This window comes from Castor canadensis, chromosome 8 (assembly GCF_047511655.1).
Source record: "Castor canadensis chromosome 8, mCasCan1.hap1v2, whole genome shotgun sequence".
Taxonomy (NCBI): Eukaryota; Metazoa; Chordata; class Mammalia; order Rodentia; family Castoridae; genus Castor; species Castor canadensis.
Window position 1 is genome coordinate 52,806,209 of NC_133393.1, and position 18,575 is coordinate 52,824,783.

At 41.7% G+C, this 18,575-nt stretch overlaps 1 long non-coding RNA gene across 1 annotated transcript in view; it reads left to right on the forward strand.

Moving 5' to 3' along the window:
• The first annotated feature begins 2,237 nt into the window (after nt 1-2,237).
• LOC141425709 (uncharacterized) overlaps nt 2,238-18,575 on the forward strand; it is a 283,495-nt gene continuing 267,157 nt past the window's right edge. Inside the window, exon 1 of the long non-coding RNA XR_012450789.1 lies at nt 2,238-2,393. This is a non-coding gene — a long non-coding RNA (uncharacterized lncRNA). The remainder of the gene's footprint in view (nt 2,394-18,575) is intronic.

Sequence of the window (18,575 nt, forward strand, 5' to 3'; positions counted from 1 at the left end):
TCTTTTACCATTACAAGATGTCCTCTTTTCTCTAGGGATATTTTTCGTTTTAAACTATATTTTGTCTGATATTGGTATAGCCACAGTAGTTCTCATTATATTGTTATGTCTTGTTCTACACATTTATTTATAATCTATTTGTGTTTCAAATATTTCTATTTGGTAATATGTCTATTTGGAAACACCAGTGGTGTCTATTGTAGCATCATATATTTGGCCTATGCTTTTAAGATACATTCTGCCAACCTCTCTTTTTTATTAGACTCTTCTGTCCATTCACACTTAATGTAACTAGTCATAAGGTAGGATTTATTTCTATCATTTTGCTAGTAACCCATACTAGATATTTCCTACTGTGACACTTAAATTGCTGTCTTTTCTTTAACTACATTTTGTTTGGTGATACTGGGGTTTGAACTCAGGACCTCACACTTACTAGACAGGTATTCTACCACTTGAGCCACTCTGCCAGCCTTCTTCAACTGCACTTTTGATAGAATTGTTTCCCTGAGGATTATAATCAACACCCTAAATTTTTTATAACAATGTTTTTCAGATTAATACCAAATAATTTCAGTAGGATATAAAAACTTTGCTGCTATGTAACTTCATGCATTCCCTCTGCCTTGTCCTGTTATCATCATTAAAAATTATATCTCTACACATTGTATACCTGTCAGCATAGATTGAGTTACTGGTTGAGGGAAAAAAAGAGTTACAAATAACACATACATTTATACTCTCTTTTATGTTCACCTAGGCAGTGACCTTTGCCTGTCCTCTTTATAGTGTGTGTGTGGAGTGTGTGTAGTACTGGGGGTTGAACTCAGGGCCTCTTGGCTTGCTTAGGCAGGTGTTAAGACACTTGAGCCATTCTTCTGGCCCCACTCTTTTTTATGTTTTTGAGCTACTTTCCAATATCCTTTTATTTTAGCCCTAGTATTTACTGTAGGGCAGATCTGCTATCAACAGATTTTTCTTCATTTATCCTTCATTTTTGAATGATATTTTTATATCATTTATATAGAATTCTTAGCTGACAGCTGCCCTACCCCCCATTCAGCATTTGGAATGTGATGCCATTGTTATAGCCCCCATGGTCAGCTCTTAATTGTACTGAGGAGCCCAAGTATGTAATAAGTTGCTCCTTTCTTGCTACTTTTAAGATGGTCTCTTTGTCCTTTACAGTTTATGATGTATCTTAACATCCTAGGTCTTGCTTTTTTATCAAATTTGGTGCTATTCATAATCATTATTTCTTCAAAGATGCCTTTTGCCTTTATATCTTTCATTTTTGACTTTCATCATGCATATGTTTATATGCTTGACAGGATCATACAGGCCTCTGAGGATCTGTTCGTTTTTCCTCATTTGTTTTCCTTTCTGCTCCTCAGGCTGGCTAATGTCTATTGATCTATCTTCCAAAGTCCTGATTTCTTCTTGAGCCAGCTCAGAACTGCTGTTCAGGTCCTCTAATGGATTTTCATTTCAGTTTTGTACTTATTTTATTCCAGAATTGTTATTTGTTACTTTTTCTTAATATAATTTCTATATTTTTTATTAATATTCTGTATTTGGAAAGATATCATTTTGAGAGCTTCCTTCACTTTTTAAGGTACAGTTGCATTTCATTCTTTAGACATATTTTCAATTGCTGACTTAAAGCCTTTGTCTCTCATGTTTGAGCAAACAATCAGGTAACATAGTCTTGCCAAATTAACATACAAAATTCAGTCATCACAATAGTCATACTTAAAAATATATTCAAGATAATAGTATTTCTATCCTATGCTTTAATGCTGATTTCATGATTACTGGTTGTATTGTCTGTAATTTTTCCTGAATAAAATTTAATTTTTCTATTTTGGTATATGCTGTAGAAATTATGCAATGAATGATATAAAAAGTCTTTTTCCAGTAAGTTTAATGCCTGGGCATTCTTGGCTATACTTTCTTTAGATTTCGTTTTTTTCCTTTACCCAAATCGTAATTTTTTTCTATTAAGGATGTATAATTTTATAGGCTGATAATGCAAATTTTTTTCCAGTTTGTCTTTTCTTTCTCTCATTTTGTTTTTCCCATCATATGAAAACTTTCTTTTTCATTTTTGTATTCAAAGCTGTCAACCATTAAAAAATTTTTTTTCATCCTAGCAATCCTGCTTCAGAAGTTAGTTTCTTTCCCAAGACTGCATGGATGGAATGAGTTGATTTTCCAAACTTAGTGGGAGACCGATTCTCAAATTTCTTTTTTCCCATCAGGAAAACAGTAGAAGAACTGATAAAGAAGGCAAAATGTGGGGAAACCAGAACTGAAACAATGGAAGTTCTTGAGTAATCTACCATAAAGCTTAAAAAAATATTGAAGAGAAAAAGTCTTAGATGGAGATATGGGTAAGTGAATCAGTAGCATAAAGAGGATGTAAAACTTTAGGGGTGGAGGAAATCACCCAGAGGTGAGTATGGGTGAGAACACTGCTGCAGGCCCAATGCTGAAGAGTTCTGGGGTGAGGTGGGCAGTGTTGTGTGTGAACAGAAGGTGTGATAATGATTGATTCACAAATCCCCAAGATATCGAATACCACTCTGCCCAAGTCATTTGTTTGAGAGCAATACTGCGTTAGTGTTCATTATTTTAATTACAATTCTTAGTAAATGAAATTGAAAAATTAAACATTTTATTAGTTTATGATAATATGCAGAAGCTTTCATTGTGACATCACCATATACATATACACACTCACCCTGATTTGGTTCATCTCTCCCCCATTATTCTTCCTGCTACCCCATTCCCCTTCTTAAAATAATTTCAACAGGTTTCCATGTTCCATATTCACACATGTATAGAAAGTTTATTAACCATATTCACTTTCCTTTAGGCTCTTCATTTACCCACCCCTTAGCATGACCTGTTTTACATCCCTGCCCTTCATTGTTTAAATGTCTGCTCATTGTTCGGTGTGAGTTTTGCCTTGGTATTTTACCTGTAAATATATTGTGCTTAAGTCAGTCTAACTCTCTCCACTACTTTTCCTCCCCCTTTCCCCTCACTCTGTATTGTTCAACAGTGTTTGGTGTGTTCTGTTGTGTCTTGTTCCTACACAGATGGGATGTATTTCATTATTATCCACTCTCTCTCATTCTTTTCTTCCTCCCTTAGTCTCCTCTAACAGTCCCACATTTGAAAAATGTTCTGTATATGTTTATATTTAAATTCTTGTATTTGTATTGGATCTATCTTCCACATATGAGAGAAATAAATGCGACCTTTGTCTTTCTGAGCCTAGCTAACTTCACATTAGATGATGTTCTCCAATTCCACCCATTTACCTGCAAATGAAAAAATTTCATTCTTCTTTATGGTTTAATAAAATTCTATTGTCTATAAATGCCAGATTTCCTTAATCCATTCATCAGTTGTGGGGCATTTTGGCTAATATGAATATGCTGCAATAAACACGGGTGTGCAGGTGTCTTTACTGTAACCCGACTCACATTCCTTTGGGTATATCCCTAGGAGTGGTATTGCTGGATCATATGGCAGTCCTATTTGTAGTTTTTTGAGGAGTCTCCATACTGTTTTCCATAGTGGTTATACTAATTTACATTCCCACCAATAGTATATGAGGGTTCCTTTTTCCCCCAAATTCTGGATGACATTTGTTGTTGTTTGTGTTCTTGATGGTGGTCATTCTAACAGTAGTGGGTGAAATCTTAATGTGGTTTTGATTTGCATTTCCTTGACTCTGGGCGTTTATTTCTTGTTTCTTTGCATGTCTTGATTTGTTTTTGGAAACCAGACATTTAAAATAATACAGTGTTATAACTCTATAGTCAAATTCTCTTCTGTCCCATTCAGGGTAGATTTTCTACCATTTGTTTGTTTAGTGCCTTTTCTGCATGAATTCTGTCATGATTGCATTCTTTCTCATGTCTGGTCACTGAACCCCTGGTCTGTTTTCTCAGGGCTTAGCTAATATTGGGCAGCAATTTTCTTAAATGCCTGAAACCAGTATGTTTTCAGTCTTTGCCAGGGGACTTTGTGTGTGTGTGTTGGAACAAGTCTTCAATACTCAGTAGTGCTGCTGACAGTTCTGCCTTGGCCATCACTCAAGGTCACATGGGGGTGAGAACTTAGGAACCTTTCGGTCTTTGTCTTATCACGGTCACAGTCCTGGGCCTGCACACAGCTCTACATGCAAGTGGCCTTCTAGAGACTGCAGGGTACATAGAGATGTTGAAGCCTCCTACAGGCTGCTCATTCTTTAGCTTTTCCCGCCCCTCACCACCTCAAGTGGCTGTTTACACTGTGGACCTTAATTTGAGAGAGGTCAGATAAAGATAAGCCTTGTGGGGATCTTTTAGGAGATTAACCTGAGAGTCCTATGTGCCAGTTCTCTGGGAACAGGACTTTGAAGAGCTTCCAATCCTTTTTTCTTCCTCAGTGGCTGCAGGCTACTATTTCACTGTGGCTGCCAGCTGTTGGGTTTCAAGGCACTGAGGAGCTAGGGAGAAGGAGATGGGAAAAGGGCAAGTTAAAATGTCACACAGCTTTCTGTCCTTGCCAAAGCTCAGCTGTTGAACTTAAATAAAGGATCCCTGGATTGTTGTGAGCCAGGGTGAATTTCCAGAGGTAAGGAGAGATGACCATGACTTTTTAATTACAAATTTTCTTAATTAGGATTTATTCATTATATGGGGGGATTCATAGTGACAATTCCAATTAGGCTTCTACTGTACATTAATTACACTGCCCGCATCGTCTCTTCTCCTCACTCTTCTCCCTGCCCCACTACGGCTGTTTTTGCGACTGTGTTTGCTGCTGTTTTGGAGGACTCGTGGAGCTCATCAGTCTGCATTCACATTGTGAGTCCACATTGTGTTCAGCAGAAATACATGAGAACAACTGACAATTTGACAGCCCATCAACAGGAGTTTAATACGAACATCAATCCAATGGAATATTGTGAAACTACTCAAGACAATCAGCTTCAGGAGAGGTGGTCATGATTTTTGTTTGTTTATTTTCTGAGACAGAGTCATGCTTTGTAGCTCAGGCTAGCCTTGAACTCACGATCCTCCTGAGAGCTGGGATTACAGGTGTGTGCCACCACACCCAGAGTTGATGATATTTTAAGTAAGCACACATGAGAGAGAGAGAGAGATCGTACGTGCATGTATGCATGTATATGTATGTATGTATCTATTTATCTATCTTCTCTCGTGGCCTATGCGAGCTTATCCTAAGAACCTAACTGGGAGCAACGGGAGATTGAGAAAGGACAAAAGACAGAAGACAAACAAGCTGGGGTCAGACGCCTATGCAGGGCTGGGTGCTCTGATAGAGACACACAACAGCCTCCACCACCTCCAGCGAGTTTATTATATACAGTGGCAAACAAAGAAGTAGAGCAACCATTCTTGCAGGGGGCGTGACACTGTAGTTATCAGGAATAGGAGGAACCTGCGGTCGCTACTCTCTGGACGTAAACACCTTAGGAAAAGCTGCTGTGCTGCATTTTGCACTTGTCCCCTTCTGTAGCTGAGGACTGTGCCAAATCCAAGACTACAGATTATTTGACATAGCTGTGCTCATGTCAAGTCCTCATAGGCTTCTCATAATCCACTCTCCACAATCTTCCATTTTTCTAAAAACATAACAACTCAACATCTCTATGTGTCTGTATTTCCTTCCCAGCATAGGGGCAGGTATGTAAGGATATGGGAAATAAATGAGGAAAAGGTGTGTGATACCTTTTCAGATTTTTAAAATTCTCTTTGCCCTGTTTCAGAGATTGTGGTGAGCATATGTTACATTTGTCATTTCTGAAGATGACATTATTTTAAGATACGTTTATGGGGAACAAAGCTATTTTTTTTACAATCCTAAGGGAGATTACATTCAAGGTTTTTTCTGTTTTCTTGAATTCCACACTGTCACAGCATAGATGAACTTGTATTTTTTGCATATGTACCAAAGCCCTCACAGGTTAAAAAATCAAATATTGAATGGCCTCTCCCTGCTCTCCCTGTTTGCTGGGACTAGGTTCTAGACTCTAGAGACATGGCGTCCTCTGGGTACCAGGATGTGCAGCTCTGCTCACCATTAGGTGGAGCTGACTGAAGCCCTGCCCATTGGTGGGGCCTCCTGCATCCGCCTGCTTCCTGCCAACCACTGGAGACCTTGGAGGAGATGAGAGGGAAGGGAGCTCCTTATGCAGTCCTGGCTTTGGGCTGCGGGGCCACCTGGGAATCTTAAGAAACAGACTTGGTCCTCAAGTGACCACTATAAAATCTCGAGTCACCTGAGACTTAGAGGACACTCTTTAGTTTTAAGAGGAGGTTTCAGGGAGGAGTCCCAAGTGCGCTACTGTCTGATTCCAGCTATGTGGTGGGCCCTGTTTGTGCAGGGTGATTTGCAAGTCAAAGTGAGTCCAAGAGAGTAGTGGCGTGGGTCCTGTGCAGCCTGGGCACGGCCCCTGGGGTTTCCCCGGTCAGCGATCAACTTGGCAGGTGATTAACCTGGAGAGTGATCTCTGCTCTGCCCCTTGAACAGTTTCTGCTTTTCCCTAATTCCCTAGACAGTAAGAGCAGGAATACTTTCCAACCTTCTCACCATTTTCAAGGTTCTTTCTGCACGGATATTGACTCCCAACTCTGCAGTGGCACAGTGGCATGGCATTTGTGTTTGGGGATCTCGAGTATGCCATTACTCTTTCACATTGCTTCCTTCAGCTTTTCCTTGTCTCCTTTCTCTCCACGCTCACCTATTCCCCTCTTTTTGGTTATAGCAAACATACAATTTAAATAGCACCATGTTGGGACAATTATGCCGTAATATGTTGCCTGAAATATGTCCCTCATTTCCAACACTTGTGATGATGCTGTAAAGGGACAAGGAGAGCTGTGGGCTGTGGGTATGGTGCTGTGACACTAGCGTGACATAACATGACTGGAGACCGAATTCAAAACCAGCATTGCTCTGGAAGGATGTATGGAAAAATTCACCTGTGTGGTCACAGTCTAGATGTGCATGCAGTCATCCCCTGGCATCCGCAGGGAATCCGTTTCAGGACCCATGAGGTACCAAGGCCATGCATGTGCAAGTCCATGTATGACTGTGTGTATGCATAGTGTAGTATTTGCATAGAGCCTGTGCCCACCTTCCCATATACTTTAAATATCTCTAGATGATTAGGTATCTAATCTAGATGTAGAGGCTATGTAAATACTTTTTATTGTCTTGTTTAGGGAATAATGACAAGGAAAAAGTCTGTACATGTTTAGTGTAGACATAAATGTTTGTCTAATATTTTTCATCCACAGTTGGTTGGATGCACTGGTGCAGAGCCTGCAGACACTGAGGACAACATATACTGAGACATGGCCTCAGGCCTTCAGTCACTGGAGGCTGTGGGGCCATCAGGTCTGCTGGCTGTCATTGGAAGAATGCGCTGGGTCCCTAGAGCCAGACCCAGAGTAGAAATCCTCTGAGGGTGACACTCTCTCCCTCTGTGTATGGCCTGACCTGATTAGTTGTCCCTTGTGATGGTCCTTCTCAGGACAGTGATCATCTTTACAAAGGAAAAGATATCTCAGTTACACATTCCCTAGGTTCAGGGCTGCCCACAGTGTTTGGGGACTTGTGAGCAGGACAACCACATGTGACATCATGTTAGTCAGCTCTGTCTATGTGAAGATAACTGGGTCGTGATTTCAGAGGTTTTAGTTCACGGTTGTCTGGTCCTGTTGTTTTGGGCCTGTGGCACACAGTACATCATGGCAGACCATGTGGTGGTGCGGCTGCTCAGTGCATGGGGTCTGAGACACAACAAGCGGGAGAGGAAGGGCTGAGTCCATTTTCCCCTTCATGGGCACATCCCCCGTAACCTAACTTCCTCCCACAAGGCCGCACCATGTAAAGTTTTCACCACCTTCTAACAATGCCATCCTGGGGACCAAGCCTTTAGCACAAGGGTCTTTAGGGGACACTCTAGACCAAAACTATAGCAGGCAGCTTTTCCATGCCACTGTCAGTTTAAAAGATTTTCCGTAAACATTTGTGACATTGAAACATCAATAATTAGGAGAGAAAACAATATACTTTAAATCCCACAAGCTGAAAAATATCAGCCATTTTGCTTTTTTTATTTTGGCAGTAGTGGGGTTTGAACTCATTTAAACTCAGGGCTTTGTGTTTGTGAGGCAGGAGCTCTACCGCTTGAACCATACCTCCAGCTTACTAAGTATTTAAAAAATGCGTGAATGAATTGGTCTTATTTTATTCTAAAATCCTATTTATTCTGAATAAAATAGAATAAAATCTGATTTTATTCAGGACTTTAGTGTGGGTAAAAGAAGAATTCATTCTGAGGTCGGAATGGGTAGAGATGCCAGAATGAGACACAGGGGTTAACTCTGGGGAGCAATGTGGACCCCAAGAAGGAAGGCATGAGGCTTGGAAGAAGGAACCAATATTTTGCATGTTTTATTTACAGAGATGTGAAACTTCACCCTTCATAAGATTCAGATTGAGTTAAAATTGGTGGACACACAAAGATCATCTTTCCAGATGTCCAGCTAATTATGGTGATTTGGAAAGTTCACCACAATGTCTTGATGTCATTATTATTTTATAATTTTTATATCTAGACAGCATTCTTTCTGCAGTTGCACATGGGCTTGGATTTTCCTGGTTTCTTTATTTCCTCTGTTCAGAATTGCCATCCATTTTGGTGGGCTCATAGCCATTCCTTTTGGGCAATGGCCTTCAAAGTGTGCGCACTGGGCTTGTGTTGTATTCATTGCTGAGAACCGGGTTGAAATTCAAGATTTGGACCCCAACCTCAGACCTACTGAATCACAATCTCTAGGGTGCCTACCAGTGATGTGTGTTTTCATAAGCCTTCCAATCCATGCTGATGGGAGCCATGTTTTGAGAACCATGAGTCTAGAGGACAAAAATAACAAGGTGCAGGTATCAGATGAACGATGAGTTTGCTGCTCTGAATTAGTGATCTCTCTCTGGTATGTGTGTATGTGCAAACTGATTTAAAATGTACTGTTCTAATCTATATTTTAGTGTTGTGTTTGGAGGAAATGGAAATGTTTACAATTGATGAGGACACACAAAATTTGCCCTGTTTCATATCTGTGGACTCTGCATATGTGAATTCAACCAACTGTAGATCAAAAGTATTAAAAAAATAAAGATTACACTGGTACCAAACATGTACAGACTTTATTCCCTAAACAATACAGAGTAATAACTCTTTTCATAGCATGCACCTTGTAGGAGGTATTGCAAGTCATCTAGATAGTGCTAAAAGTTTACTGGAAGATGCATGTAGGCATCACAACTGTGCATCATGACTCCACTTTATAAGAGGGACTTGAGCATCATCGGCTTTGACGTTGTGGAGGTTTCTAGAACCATGAATATGAGGTTGGCTGCATCTGTGAAGTAAGAACAAGAAAGATCTTGCCTTAGACAGTGGGGGACAACAGTGCTGGTAGTTCATGAGCCAATGGGCATGGGGAGTGTGCCTATGTTCCTGGGATGTCAGAGGAGAGATCTGTGCATCTGTTTAGAAAGGTCAGAGTTCCAGTATGGTTCTTTCAGAGAAAAGACCTCAGACAAAAGAGGATGATCATGTAGAAAAATCCATCACTGACAATAATAATTTAAAAAAATCCCTCATTGATGATAAGTTGTGACAGTCACAAATGCATGATAGTTTAACTTTCTGCACTGGGAATTTTATTTTAAGAGCTGTAAAGGCATTAGGGGATTGGCTGGATGGGGACAGAAAGGGAGAAATGGCTGGCTGAGAAGTGAGCATGTCCATCTTTGCTTCAAGATGTTAAGTCCCTCCCCCCCACCACACACACACATATAGGTCCCAAGCCATGTGTAGGGGGGCTGGGTGCAGCCCTTATACTCCAGAGGAGGCCCTATCTGGAATGTCCCGTTGGGCACAGGAAGGAGGCGCTAATGAATCCATCCTTCCACTTGGATGACTTTTGTCCAACGTGCTAAGTTGATAGCATTTGCTGAAGTATTTAGTAAGTCCTTGAAGGGGCATTTTGGCTTCATGTGGAGATGGGTGGTTAGCGGTTACTTACTCATTAGTTGAGAGCACGCCCCAGGAACACACAGTCAGTCATATTTCACAAAGCATCAGACTTAGAATGTGCAACTAGGCAGGCAAGGAGCTTGGGTAGAAAGGTCTTGACTGAGATCCACCTGTCCTGTTGGTTTCCCACCACAGGCTCCACTCTGCCCCTGCCCTTAGAGTTGTCTGAGGCAATAGGGCCTATAGGCGTTATACATTCAAGCTTTAGATACACAGCAGAGTTGGTGCAAAACTGTATGCGAAAGCATCAAGGCCTCAGAAAAGTTATTTACCTCCCAATGTCCAGTTGCCTTGCTAAACTGAAGTAATAACTGCACCAAGCCCTGAGGCCAATTTAGGTAAGAACAAAACACCATGCTTCAAAAACAGCCCTCAGTAAAGCCAGTTCTGATCACTGGACACAAGCCTGGAGGCAAGGTGTAGAGGAATTTGCAAAACTCATCACTCTTGTTGCAAAAAATAACAGGAGCAATACCACTGATAGATTTGTTCATTTTCTGTGCCAAAGATTATAAGTTTGAGTACCAATGAATAAATAAATTTTGAGAAACGTTCACTTGCAGTGATGTAAATAAAAGAATTAAGCCCTAAATGTCAAAAGTTGACAAATAAATATGATAAACTCTGGTACTGGCTGGCAGAGTGGCTCAAGTGATAGAGCTCCTGCCTAGCAAGTGTGACGCCCTGAGTTCAACCTCCCTCCGACACAAGAAAAAACCCAAACTCTGGTTTGAGGTGACTGCTTCTCTTTAAAGGGATGTGGGACTTGTTGGCAAGCCCCTCCTTTTTTAATTGAAAAGTTGACAAGTGCATATGATAAAAAATGCCAAGAGTTTGAGGCATATGACAGATTTTCTTGCTTCAGCCCTTACACTTTGTCACCTGACATACCAGGATTGTCAGTTTGGGATTTTCTTCTAGGAATAATTTTGGCATGCTCAAATTTATGCTGAATGTGTACTTATGCTCTTGTTTTAAAAATATTTAATTGTGGTAAAATACACATGGCATAAGGTTGGCAGATCAGCCATTTTTACTTTTAGTAGCTTTAAGTACATTTGTTTTGTAGCGGGCAAGTGTCAAGAGTTTTTGCCTTCACAGGCCAAAGAATTGACTCCTGAGACAACAAAGTCAGCACACAAAGTAGGATTTATTAGAGAGAAAGGAAAAGCTGCCCCTAGAGACAGACAGGGAGCCTGGAAAATGGGTAGCTCCCTTTTGTTTACATAGAGGGGTTTTTTATTTGGTCCTTTTTGTTGGGGAGGGGAGTCAGGAGTCAGGGTGGAGTGGTCTTTTAACATATCTCTGTAGGAGCATATACACTGTTCTGTGAAAGCCTCCCGCTTATCAGCCTTGTGGCATTTTCAGGCATCCCCAGGGGGCCATGACTTGTGAAACCACATGTGCCTTTGTAGGATGTAGGGCTCACAGTGCTTTCATGGGGGATGGGGGCACTGGCTCATTTTATCTTCTGATCCCCCAGGTCCAACAGTTTTGTTGTGCAACCACCACTATCACACAACTCTACTGAAGCTGCATACTTATTGAACAATAGCCTCTCACGCCCCTCCTCCCCCAGCAACATCCCCCCACCCCGCCCCCTGGGGCTACTTCCCTTCCCATGGACTTGACTATGCTCTCCTACAGGTGGGATTAATAGTCTCTGTCCTTCTGAGACTGGTTTATATCATGTACCATAATGCCCTTCAGGTTCATCCATGTTGTAGCAGGTGTCAGAATTTCTTTCCTTTTTAAGACTAAATAATATTTCAGAGTATTTATGCACCATATTTTGTTTGTCTGTTCTTTCACTTATGGATACTTAGATGGATTCCTCCTCTGGCTATTGTGAATAACGCTGCTATAAACACGGGTGCAGACATATCTCTTTGAGACACTGCTTTCATTTCTTTAGAGTCTGTATTTAAAAGTGGAATTGCTGGATCATATGGTAAATCTATTTTTAAGTTTCTGAGAACATTTCTTTTTTTTGAGGCAGGGTTTTGTTATGTAGTCTAGGCTGGCCTTGAACTTGCAATCCTCCCAGAGTTCTGGAATTACAGAGCCACCACACCTGACACCTGCTACAACATGGATGAACCTGAAGGGCATTATGCTACAGGATATAAACCAGTCTCAGAAGGACAGAGACTATTAATCCCACCTGTAGGAGAGCATAGTCAAGTCCATGGGAAGGGAAGTAGCCCCAGGGTGGGGGGGGGCTGCTGGGGGAGGAAGGGCATGAGAGGCTATTGTTCAATAAATATGCACCACCACACCCAGTTCTCATTACTATTATGTTTTTTGGTGATACTTGGAGTTTGAACTCAGGGCCTCACATTTGCTTGGCAGGTGCTCTATCACTTGAGTCATGCCTCCAGTCATTTTTGTTTTAGTTATTTTGGAATAGGACCTTGAGCTTTTGCCTGGCTGGCCCCACCCCAGTTCTCCTATTTACACTTCCTGAGTAGCTGGGATGACAGGTGCTTACCACCACACCTAGAATTTTATTGATTGAGATGAGGGTCATGAGAACTTTATTCCCCAGGCTGGCCTTGAAGGTCTACTCTCCCGATCTCTACCTCCTGAGTAGCTGAAATTATAGACATTACCACTGTGTCTGGCCTCATTATTTTTTATTAGACTATTTTTTTTTTAGCAGTTTTAGATTTACAGAGAAATTGAGCAGAAAGTACTTCCCCTGCTCCCATGGCTTCTCCTCCAAGTAACATCTTGCATTAGTGTGGTACATTTGTACCTCTAAGGAGCAAATATTGATACATTACTATTAAGTAAAGTCCAAGTTTACAGGAGAATTCACTCTTGGTGTTGGATATCAAAGTGTTGACAAATCTGTCCTGACATACTTACTGCTACGGTATCAAGTGGAGTAGTTTCATTGCCTGAAAAATTCTCTTGTTCTGCCTGCCCCCTTTGACCTCTCTAACCTGGTCAGCCACCAGTCCCTTCGCTTTCTCTGTACTTTTGCCTTTTGTACCATATCGCAATTCAGTTGTAATCATTGGCTTCTTTCATTTAGAGAAATGTATTTGAGCTTTTTAAAATTGTCTTTCCATGGCTGGATAATGCAATTCTTTTTATTGGTGAGTAATATTCCATTTAGATGTACCACAGTTTGGTTATCTTGTCCTCTGTTGAAGGCATCACAGTGTTGGCAAGTGTGGGCAGTTTTGCATAACTGCTATAAACATCCATGAGCAAGTTTTTGTGTGGCCTCAGGTTTTGCACTCATTTGGGCCCATGATAAGGAGCACAGTGGCCGAACCATATGGTAAGAAGTTTGGCTTTGTGACACACTACCAGATGTCTCCAAAGTGCTGGCATCAGTCTACATCCTGCCAGGGATGAATGAAGAGTAGAGTTGCTGATTTTCAGTTTGTTCAGTGTTTTTCTTGTGAGGATGGAAGGGATGAACTTCAAGCCTCCTACATGCCAGAGTGGAAACATTTTACTTATTATCACAGTTTAAATTACATGAATAAATGAAATTTGTTGCTAACACACAGTTTGTGATTTTTTTTTTTCTTGGCAGTAATGGGGTTTGAACTCAAAGCCTCATGCTTGCCAGGCAAGTGCTCTACCACTTTGGCCTTAGATTGTTTTTGGACAAGGTCTCTTGCCTTTTCAGGGCCACCCTCAGCTGTGATCCTCCTATGTCTGCCTCTGGAGTAGCTGGTATTACAGGCTTCTTCCATCATGCCTGGCTGCTAACAGATACTTTTACTATTTGAGTTTGTTCTTGCCATGCTGGCACAGGGTATTGTCACAGCAAGTGGGAATGGTGGCAGTCTAAAGGCACAGAAAGAACCTGTTACAGACAAGAATGATATGCTAGCAGATTGCAGAGATAATCTGATCCTGGAGATGAGAACTTCCCTAGCCTGCCTTTTGTTTTGAGAAAGGAAAGACCAGGAGGTATCTTTATCATATAAACTACCTGTGATCTTTGAAAAGTGTGGTACTGAGTCTTGAGTAGCCTGCAGGTGAGAGAGCCTTGACTACTGCAGTGGGAAAGGCAGAGCAGTCATGGTCGCTGGCACCATGTGTTGGTTAAGTGAAGTATGATAGCATGAAAGGAACTAGGAAATATTTTTAGTTACCTATGATTTAAATTTTTGACTAACTGATACTTTCACAAGGTGCCAAATTCAAAAGGAACAAAGACCTGTAATGACATATCTCTTTGGCACCAGACAGAGTTGGCCAAGCCACCTATGAGTGTTCTCTTGGGACTGTGTTCTGCATATGACAGCACACACTGGTGTGTGATGTAGCTGTCTCCCTGTGCAGCAGCACTAGACCATCACCACTCTGCACCTTGCTTGTTCCACTGAGAACTTCATCTGGAAAGATGGAGGAGCAGGGGAGCGAACAGTGTTCAGAGTGCAGGGTGAATGGAGCTGCCCGGTGAGCAGAATGGAAACTCTGGCCTCTTAGCTGGAGGCCCTGTATGATGCTTCCAGGCTCACCTGTCCTCTTAGACTCCTGGCAACCTCATGAACACATGGACCTCATCCTTCTGTCAGTATCTGCAAGGCAAGAACAGAATCCCACCCAGACTCCATGCATACAACCCAAGGGCAAGGTGTACCTTCAGGTGGGCCTCTGGCCCTGAGATCCCAGCAGAGTGGGGATCTCAGCTGAGCAGAGAAAAAAGATGGGCCTGAGGAGGAGAAAGTGGGGGCGGGGACATCACCCATTCTGGGAAAGAAGGTGAGGCTGTAGAGCTGGCAGCTCCATGACTATGGCTTTCAACTTTGATGCCCTGACTGCTTTGTACCCTCACTATGTTCCTTACCCTTGCAGGTGGATGGCATGCTGTGGCCTTGTGCCAGTGACCTTGAATTTGAATGAATAGCTGGGCAAATTTTGAGGTGCCTACAGTGCATTCTTGGAGAAGGCAGAGCTGAGGCTGGGAGGCGGCTGGGCTGAAGTTCATTTAGGAAGTAGCTACTGAGAGTGACTCCGGGCAGCAAGTACTGGCCACAACAGGTGTCGTGACCTGAGCAGTTCAATCACAGAATAAACAAAAGAACTCACACCTATAGATACCCAAGCAGAGTTTGGCTGGGCAAATCAGTTGCCATTGTGTCAGCTCAGCCACAGGCACACCTGAGCTGATGGAGGAGGTGTGCTCCCCCAGAGTGTCTTGAGGAATGTTTCAGGTGTGGACCAAAGCTGTCAGGAGTATTTGCTGGCCTCCAAAACGTGAACGTGGGCTATAGGGAATGCACTTGAGGGAAGCAGGTGCACTGCCTCATGTGGGCGGGTACAGCAGGCTGGGTCAAATTGCTTCTCTAAAACACAGCTACTCTTTTTTGGTATTCAGATTTGGCAGGACTGGTGTTTGAACTCAGGGTTTCATGTTTGCAAAGCAGGTACTCTACCACTTAAGCCACATCTCCAGTCCATTTTGCTCTGGGAGATCGGGTCTTGTGAACTATTTGCTTGGGCTGGTCTTGAACACTGATTCTCCTGATCTCAGCCTCTGAGTGGCTGCAATTACAGGTGTGAGCCACGGTGCCTGGCTTGGTGTTCACATTTGATACAGTAGTGTGTATGTGAAGTGATTATGAAATGATCGTTCAAATCAAGTTTGTTAACACATCCATCACTTTGCACAATTATCTTGTGTGTGTGTGTCCTCCCATGAGACTGGATAGCTAGAGATGAGAATTTAAGAATGACTCTCCTAGGAAATTTTAATTACAATATAGCTTTATTAATGATGATCTCCACGTTGTGCATTAGGTCTTCAGAACTATTCATCTTCTAACTGCAGACTCGTACCCTTCGGCTAACATCTCACCATTTCCCTCCTCACAGTCCCTGATGGTCATTATTTGTCTCTCTTTTCTGAGTTTCATTATTTTAGATTCCACAAATAAGTGAGATCATACAGTTTTTGTATTTATATGTCTGATTTATTTCACTTGACCCTGATGTCTTCCACGTTCATCTGTGTTGTTGCAAATGATAGAACTTCTTCCCTTTTTAAGACTGCACAGTATTGCAGTGTGAATATAATGCCATGCTTTATTTATCTATTCATCAGCTGGTGGACATTCAGGCTGTTTCCATGTCTTGACTATTGTTAGTGCTGACAGCTAACAACAATAACAATAGTTAATAGTAAACATGAGCGTGTAGATGCCTCTTTGACATGCTGAGTTGATTCCTTGAATATATACCTACAAGTGGCTGGATCTTATGGTAGTTCTAGTTTTAATTTTTCTTCTAGTGGTACTGGGGTTTGAACTCAGGGCCTCATGCTTATTAGGTTAGTGCTCTGCACTTGAGCAATGTCCCCAGCCCTTTTTGCTTTAGTTATTTTTTCAGGTAGGGTGTTGAGTTTTTCTGCAGGGCTGGTCTTGTACTGTAATCTCCATACTTAATGCCTCTGGCAGAGTTGAGATTACAGGTTATAGATTCATAGTACCATTCCTGGCTTGTTTGTTGAGATGGGGCTTCACTAACTTTTTTTCATCTGGTTGACCTTAAAACACAATCCTCTGGTTCTCTTCCTCAAAAGTAGCTGGAATTATAAGCATGTACCACTATGCCTGGCTTATTTTTAATTGGGTGGGATCTCCATACTGTTTCCATAATGGAAATTTTATATATATATATATATATATATATATATATATATATATATATGTATATATACCAACATATATATATATTTATATCAATTTTATATATATTTATATCCCAATAAAAGCTGCACAAAATTAATGGGTAAATCATGCCAGCCAACTCACCAGGCTATGTGTCTTGCCTTCTTAGTTATCACTACAGCCTTCTGTGCCTCAGACTATGCCTGAGGGACATTAGCTCCCCGTAGACTTACATCAAATGGATGAGTGAAGCAACCATGGGAGACAGGTCTTAAGAACAAATAAGGAAAATGTAATTACATATTAGCTGTTTTAAAAGTGTTTAATAAATTTAGTCACCCAAGTACCTCAAAACCTCTACTAACATCCTGTAAGTTCTGGAAATGGATGGTGAGAGCTGCAGGACATCTGTGTGCACTTAATGCACAGAACTGAACCATTTCAATGGTTAAAGTGATAAATGCATGTCAGGTATAATTTACCACATTGAAAATCTTTACTAATGAAGAAATAAGACAGTACCAGGCATGGTGGTACACACACCAGCACTCAGGAGGTGGAGGCAGGAGGATCGTGAGTTTGAGGCCAGCCTGGGCTCCATGGGGAGGCTCTGTCTCAAAAAAAAAAAAAAAAAGGAAGACAGTACTTCTCAAACTTAATGTACACAGAAATCACTCGGAATCTTATTAAATGGTGACTGTGTTTCAGCACCCGGGTTGAGTGCTTCTGACCTGTTTCTAATGCTTCCTGCTGTCACCACACTAATGGTCAAGGGGTACCGTAAGTAGCGAGAGTCCAAACCTAAATAAAGCTTAACATTTGTTTCTTTTTTACTAAGTCTCCTTCCCCTTGCTACGAATCGTAGAGATTGCTAAGTCAGGGGTAGAGACGTTTCCATTCCTGCAGTGTAACTTGTTAATGGACACTGGGGAGGTTTCCGTCTGAAAACCAGGCTGCATCCACATACGTGCACATTACATATAGATGAGAAAAGGCATGAGTTCAAGTGAAGGAATGCAGATGGGCTTGCTGTATACTGGAAACGATGATTATTTTAATTACCGATGACACCAAAGCTCACATTTTTGTGACAGGCTGGGCTTATTTTTGAGTCAGATGGAACTGGCAGCCATCCGAGACCTGTCATTTCTGCACGTGCTGTTATTCACCCATCTTATCTTTCCTATCTTGTTCTTGTGCAATTGTTTTTCTGAACTCTAAGTGTGGGATTGATTTACAGAGCCTTTAAATTCCACCAGGCTGGCTGCAGACTGGTTATCACCTTTTGAGATAAGAGGTTTTGGTTGTTGACTTCACCATCAAATGTTTCCCCTGCCTCCTGGATCTGTGTTGTGTTTGCATTGATGAAGGAGCTGTTTTCATCTTTGTGTGCCTTTGGTGGCTATTTATTGAGTGTCCTTGGATGTTCCAGGCCCTGTTCTGAGCGCTGAGGATACAGCAGTGAATGAAACAGAGAAACCCCTGTTCTGGAGCCATTGGTCAAGTGGGGGAGACGGACACCAAGTCAAGGAGAAAAACGAAGGGGTAGGAAGAGAGGGAGGCTTGCATTTAGCTGTGTGAAATGGTGACCATGAGCAGAGTCTGATGACCTGTCTCTAGAGCCCTCCCTGTAGGTTGACATTAATCTATTAGCTGGCACGGTGGGGTACAGCCAATTAATCCACTGACTCTTTAACTTAATTATCTAGCCTCCATTTCTGTAGAGTTTCTTAGAGAAATTTTCAGACGCATTAAAACCTACTAGATATTCAGCATCTGTGGCATGGAAGTCCTACAAC